The following is a 7237-nucleotide window of genomic DNA, read 5'->3' as shown; positions in this document are numbered from 1 at the left end:
GAAGAGGATTCTGGTTGACAACGGTTCATCTGCAAACATCATCTTCGAACACACCCTCACAGGATAAAGTTGGGTCACCTACGGATGAACCCCTTCCTTGAAGATCCTCTCTATGGCTTTGGAAATTCAATGATTCCCATCCGGAGAGTAATTTATCTTCCTGTCACTTTCGGAACCGCTCCCCAACAGGTATCCCATATCATGAAATTTAATGTCATAAGTGCAGCCTCGTCGTATAATATGATTCTAGGGAGGCCAACCATCACCAAGCTTCAGGCCATCCCCTCCACCATTCACCTCAAACTCAAGTTTCCTACCCCGAGTGTAATTGGAAAAATCAAAGGATACATGGATATGGCGAGCAGATGCTACAAGAAAGCACTGGTCATGGCAGAAACATAGCCCGAAAACAGAAAGAAGGCTATGTCCCTACCCAAAGGACAAAGCCGCAAGAAGCACCGTGAGCACCTTAACAAGAGGCAAAGAATGAATGTAAATGTCATTGAAGATTCAAACTACATCGTAACCAACGCAGATGCCCGAATTCAAAAATTTGTGGAGGTCAAAGTAAAAACCAAAGTGGAACCAGCTGCCCAGACAATTAATATTGAGTTGGATCCCGGGAACCCCACCCAAAAATTGAAGATTGGGAAGGGACTGGGAACAACCTTCCAGAATGAACTAATTGACATATTGAAAGAGTGTGCTGATGTGTTTGCATGGATCCCGTATGACATGCCCGGGATTGATGATTTTATGGCAATGCACAGTTTGGATGTAGACCCCAAACAAAAGCCCATCAAGCAGAAAAGAAGAAATTTTGCTCCGGAACGGCAGCAAGCAACTGATGAAAAAGTAGAAAAACTCCTGAAGGCAGATGTCATTTGCGAGATAAAGTATCCGTATTGGCCAACTAATGTGGTGCTGGTCAAGAAACCGAGTGGCAAATGGAAGATGTGTGTTGATTATACAAATCTAAACTCTTCCTACCCTAAAGACTCCTACCCTCTTCCCACTATTGACCAGCTGATCGACACAACTTTGGGACACGTGATGCTGAGCTTTATGAATGCTTTTTCTAGCTACAATTAGGTCAAAATGGACCCCAAAGACATTGCAAAAATGGCTTTCATCACCTATCGGGCCGTATATGCTTTTCTTATGATGCCATTTGGACTAATTAACACCGGGGTGACCTACCAAAAGATGATGAACACCATTTTCAAAGATCAGTTGGGGAGGAATATGGAGTCTATGTTGATGATATGATATCCAAGTCCAAGACTATCCTAGATCATATCAAAGATCTCAAAGAATGCTTTGAGAACTTGAGAAAGTATAAAATAAAGCTGAACCCGGAGAAATGTGCATTCGGAGTCCCATCCGGAAAGTTTCTTGGTTTCTTGATCAGTGAAAGAGGAATTGAAGCGAACCCGGAGAAGTTTAATGCAATAATGGAGATGAAAGTTCCCAGAACACAGAAGGACATTCACAAGCTGGATGGATTCCTTGCAGCCCTGCGAAGGTTCATCCCAAAGCTCGCAGAAAGATGTTTACCCATCTTCGAACTGCTAAAGGGAGTCCGAAATAAGAAAGTTGATAGATTGAACTCCATATTGCAACACAACCTTTGAGGAAGTCAAGAAACACCTCATGAACCCTCAAATCCTGTCTAAATCTGAGCCTGGGTAACCTCTCTCACTCTACATAGCTGCAGACCCAAAGGCTATCTCTGCTGCCCTCATCTGGGAAGAAAAGGGTCTCCAAAGTTCAGTGTACTATGTCAACCAAGTCCTCAAGGACGCAGAAACTCGGTACCCAAATTTGGAAAAGTTTGTCTTAGCACTTGTTCATACAAGTAGGAAACTCAGACAATGCTTACAGGGCTGAGAAATCAGAGTGATCACGGATCAACCACTCAGGAAAATCATCCATAAACTAGACACATCCGGGAGACTTGTCAATTGGGAAATTGAACTAAGTCAGTGCAACATCAAATTCATAACCCGGACAACAATCAAAGCTCAAGCCGTAGTAGAATTTGTGATGGAGTGCATTTTCCTCGAGCCATATACAACAATGAAGAATCCAACCACACCTGAGGATGAACTCCCCAACAAGGAGGCATGAAAGCTATATGTTGACGGCTCCTCAACTGCCGAGAGATCTAGAGCCGGCCTAATCATGATCAGCCCCGAAGGGTTCACGATTCAACAAGCGATCACTTTTGCCTTCAAAGCAACCAATAAACAGACCGAATATGAAGCCATGTTATCTGGACTCCGGTTAAAAAAATCACTCGGGATAAGGAGTTTAATAATCCACAGTGACTCTCAGATCTTGGTTAAACAGAAAAATGGAGAGTACATCGCCAAGATGAGAAGCTAGCACAATACCAAACCATGGTAAGGATGTTAGTCCCAAAGTATCGTAGAAGAGGGGGGGTTGAATACGATACCTACAATCTTTTCGATTCGTTTACAAGTTCTTCATTGAAAGTATGGAATCAAATTGGACACAAAACAATTTGAGGAATATATCATTTTATTAATATAATCCTTGAGGTTGCTACAATCTAATCAATAAATTGATTAACAACAATAAATTTAATAGCATAATAATATGTTTATAAACTTAATAAATAAGGTGCTTTAATGGAGGTCCCGTAAACACTCTGTTGAAAACTGAAGAAGATAACTTAAATGAATTCAATTTATTTGCTGCTAATGTAGTCTTTCAAATTCATTGGACATGTGGCATTACTGTGTCCACACAATCCTTTATTTTTGCTGCAAAATATTCTCTGAATATCACAACTCTTCTATAGCGACTTGGTAAAGCCCTATGGTGACCAGGTAAATCCCTATGGAGACTTGAAGCCCTATGGCGACCAGGTAAAGCCCTATGGTGACCAGGAAAATACTGTATCCTCTTTTATGGTGACCAAGCTCTATGGCTACCACTGGTGCCTTAGAGATTCTCTATGGCGACCACTGTGGTGCCTTAGAGTAATTCTCTATGGAGACCAGTTCTGTGGTGACCATAGAGTCTACTTGTAGTAGTGTAAACTTCTATGGCGACCAGGGTGAAGAATATTATGCCTTAGAATGTTCTTGCTTCTATTTAACCATTCTTCACTGTATCAATATTTTCTTCTGTAACTGAATCATAATTCCTTCCTGAATACTGATGTTTGGTGCACTGGTCTGGTTCAAAAACAACTAGCATTGAGAGAACCTAATTCAATTTGTCTTGTGTTTCTGAGCTGATACAGATTGTGAATATCCATTGCTTCTTTCACTGAACCCTTGATCTGCAACACTTGAAGTCACTTGATGTAACTGATGATTAAAGTCCTTTGATGTCTTATTCTTCATGGCTGCTTGAACATGTTAATAAACTTCTTCCCATGATCTGTTTTGAGAACTTAAAGAGTCAATTACATTTTTAGGTTCTTTGTGTTTGTCTTGTCTTCATCTGTAGGGTTCCTGTGCGTCACAGTTTAATATTGTTTATCTATTTCTGTTTTCATGTTGATTTATAATTTACATGTTACATTACATTACGCTTTACAATCTCCCCCTATCTGATTGTTAGAGTTCGACAAGCAGATCCCTAAGGATAACTCAACTGATAAAAATAAGAAATAGTACAACCTCAAAATATATAAAGATATTAACTACATTTTGGATTACATATTCAATTCCATATTTCTTTAAGTTACAAATTACAAAGAAGTGTTCCTCTAGCCTGAACATATATATTCTATGTCTTCTTTGTCCTTATTCTTTTCTGCTTCCTGCTTCCTTCTCCTTCTTGAGTTTGATCAGATTTTCTCTTAGTGACTTTCTTCTTAGGATCTGAAGGTTTTGGAGGGGATTCTTTCAGCTCATTCAATCTAGCTTGCACACAATCACGAGCATCTATTTCAAGTGCATTGACTGGAGGTGGATTGTTCAACTCATGAAGCATTATCTCAAGATATTTGACTTTAGTGCATTTAGGAACAAAAGCAAACAATAGTGATAATTTTCTGGACATTTTGAAGACTGTTATCCTTTTAGGATGTCCTCGTATTCTCTTGGTGTCATTGATTGATTCTTCTTCCAGCACCTCATCAAGTATCCTTATGATTGGGATCAAGGTAATTTTATCCTCATTACATGTGGAGAGTTTGACGTCCATTAAGGCTTGATAAATTGATTCTGACCCGCTTATTCCGAAATCATTGATCTTAATCTTCGCTTGATTAATCTGAAAGACTAGTCCCCCTTCACTTTTAATGCTGATGATAGGTTCACTATCTTTTAGAAGATTCATTTCTGGCTCTCCAATAATTAACACTATCTCATGATAAGCTCTTCCAACTTTCTTCATATCCTTCTTTGTATCCCTGATCATTTTGTCATTGAGCCTGTAAGCATATAGAACTTTAGCAGCTTTAAGGTCTGCTTCCGATCTTTTAACTCCTGGTGCCTCCAGTTTTGCTCTTTTGCTCCTGAGTTGACTTTCAAGAAAAGTGAGTTGTAGATATCGAATGGATCTCAGATGTTGGTCAGACATAGTGATATTTTGCATCCTGCCATCCGCAATTACTTTGATCACGAATGGATACATAAAGGCTTGAGAGGATACATCCATCATCATTCTCCAAAGTTTGTCTCTGAAATATTCATTCTCATTTAATTTCAATCATGGGATTTTGAGGCTAAGACAAACAGTTCAACAATGTTCAACTTCTTCAGCACACTGGTAGACACCTTCATCTGTAGACCATCTCTATGATTGATAGTGATCTTCCATCCATTCTTCAGAATGTTCACAGTAGTTCCAGTAATTATTTTCCTGAACTGATCATAGAACTCATGGATATTTTCATACTCCTTTCTATAATGTTCCACAGTTCTCAACAGATTAGAGTTACCAGGGTCTGAATAGTGATATATTTCCGGTTTGTCCATTTTCTTCTTTATTTCTTCCCATTTGCTCCATTTCCTGTTAGCTTGAAGATATGCTTCTCTCGCTTCTTTGTTCTCCCTTCTTTGAATGGCTCTCTGAATTCTTGCTCTTGATCTTTCCATTTCCTCTTGAATCTCTATATAAGAGCGATTGATTTTCTCTGGCAATCCATAGAATAAACAGTCGTCTGAGAAAGCATCTTCATCTTCAAACTCTTCATCCTCAGAAATGATCTTTCTCTCTTCCGTAACCACTTCTTCAAATCTTGGCTCACACCACATTGGAACATCACTTTCATCTATTTCACCTTCCTCCAGTTCCTCTTCAGAGAATAAGGGTCTTGGAGCATATATCCGAGACCAGATTTTTCTGAGTTGTAATTATTTGGCTCAGATGTCCTGATTGCTCCCCCTGAGATGTTGCACTTTCCTTAGTGAATCTTTCTTTGAGGAGCACCCTTTCATCAATTCTCTCTTCTTGCTCTTCCCCTATCTCATCTCCAAATTCATCATAGGCAACTCCAGTAGTCTGAAAAGCATCTTGAATTAGATCAACAGCAATGGCTACTTTTTCTTGTTCTTCTACCCTTTTCTACCCCTCAGTTGGGTTATCCTTCAGAGTTGGTGTTGATTGAGCATGTAATGTCGAGACAGGGATCTCAAGAAAAACAGGCAGTTGCTTACTGACTGAGGTCATTGGCCCAGTACTGGAAAGAGCTGCTTCAGAAGAGACCGAGATCGATGCTTACTTGCTAACTGAGAGCTTTGGCTCAGTATTGGCAATTGCCTTTCCTTTTCCTGTGTGAGATAGAGATCGCTCAACGAATTCCCGTAAACTGGCGAATGTTGCTTGCTGATGTTCAAGTTGATCGGAAAGACTGTCGATTTGATAATCCCTGAGAGATAATTCTTCCTGGAGATGTTGGTCTTTAAGATCCAGCTGTTCTTTGAGATAACTGTCTTTGAAAGCCAACTGCTCTTCAAGATAGGATTTGGTGACATAGTTTGATAGATCTATGGGTGTATTTTGGATGTAGGTGTCTCACAGGCTTCTCGTAGTGTATCACTCATCACTCTATCACTCGGTTTGGGGTGATGTGTTTCACTCGTTCTCACATGTGCACTCCGCTCAGAGCTTCGAGTTCCAATTGTACCTGAGAAGACACTGGAGCCATCCTTAAGGAGGTCAGCAGTGGTGCAATGGGAGTTCGCAATTCCCGATCCTTGTCTGAGACAAGTTGCATGTCATCATTAGATTACTCATCCAGAGTTAGAATCTCTGGGAGGAGCACTGGGGCCGTCATATTTGGCATCTGATCCCCAGCTTTCCCTTACATCTGTGAAGATACATTCCCCTTAGGCTCACTAGTTAATTCTAGTTCATCGCCAATGGGTTGCCGATCCACGCCTATGTCGGATCCACTATCAGCAGATGCATCTAGGGTTATCAGTCTTGGGGAGGTAAGTGTTATGTTAGATTTGGCAGCGATTACATCACTATCTCCTAACACATGTGAAGGTAATTGATCCATTGAAGGACCTTGAACAGGATATTCTAACCGTAAAATAGTTGAATACCCTGTTTCTGTCAATACTTCCTCACCAAAAAGAACTCTTCTAATCGACTTATTTAAAGCTTTAAGAGCTTGAATATTGAAGAGTGTGTTTGACTCATTACAGGATGTCATGGCCGACGGGCGAATTTCAATAAATCTACCTTGTTGAGAAGATAGATCTAGTAACTGGTTAGTTGCCTTTTTAGCCAGAGAATCCTTTTGAGAAGATACCTAGAGGTTATAGTTGTCTCAGGAGATATACTGCTTTGCTTCAATGGAAACAGAGCTGTGGGTTCTCTCAAAGTACCTTCCTTATTTGCTACATCTAGTACAGTTTCGCCCTCTATATGCATTGGGTCCTTATACTCCAGGGTTTGGGCTAAGAGAGTTGAAGGTGTTTGATTTGGCTCTAGAGGGTGGTTATGAATTTGTGGTATTCCAAACTCACTACCTCTCCTATCTACTTGTTCAATAAGTAGCTGTGTGTGATGAGTGTCAAGTTATAATTGATCTATACTAATGAAATTAGAGCATGCTTCATAAGTTTTACTCATAGCAGATGTACCCATACCTGAGAAAGATGGTCTGTAGACAGATGTATTAAAGTGAGTAGACTCAACAGCTTCAGGAGGTTGTCCAGCAGTTTCAGGTTGAGGTTTTTGAGCACTGTCATGTACAGCTTCTTGTGTAGTTCAACTTCAATCTCTGCTTGATCAACATCCT

This window comes from Apium graveolens, chromosome 10, assembly GCF_009905375.1.
Source record: "Apium graveolens cultivar Ventura chromosome 10, ASM990537v1, whole genome shotgun sequence".
Classification (NCBI taxonomy): Eukaryota; Viridiplantae; Streptophyta; class Magnoliopsida; order Apiales; family Apiaceae; genus Apium; species Apium graveolens.
This window is presented reverse-complemented; position numbering follows the sequence as displayed.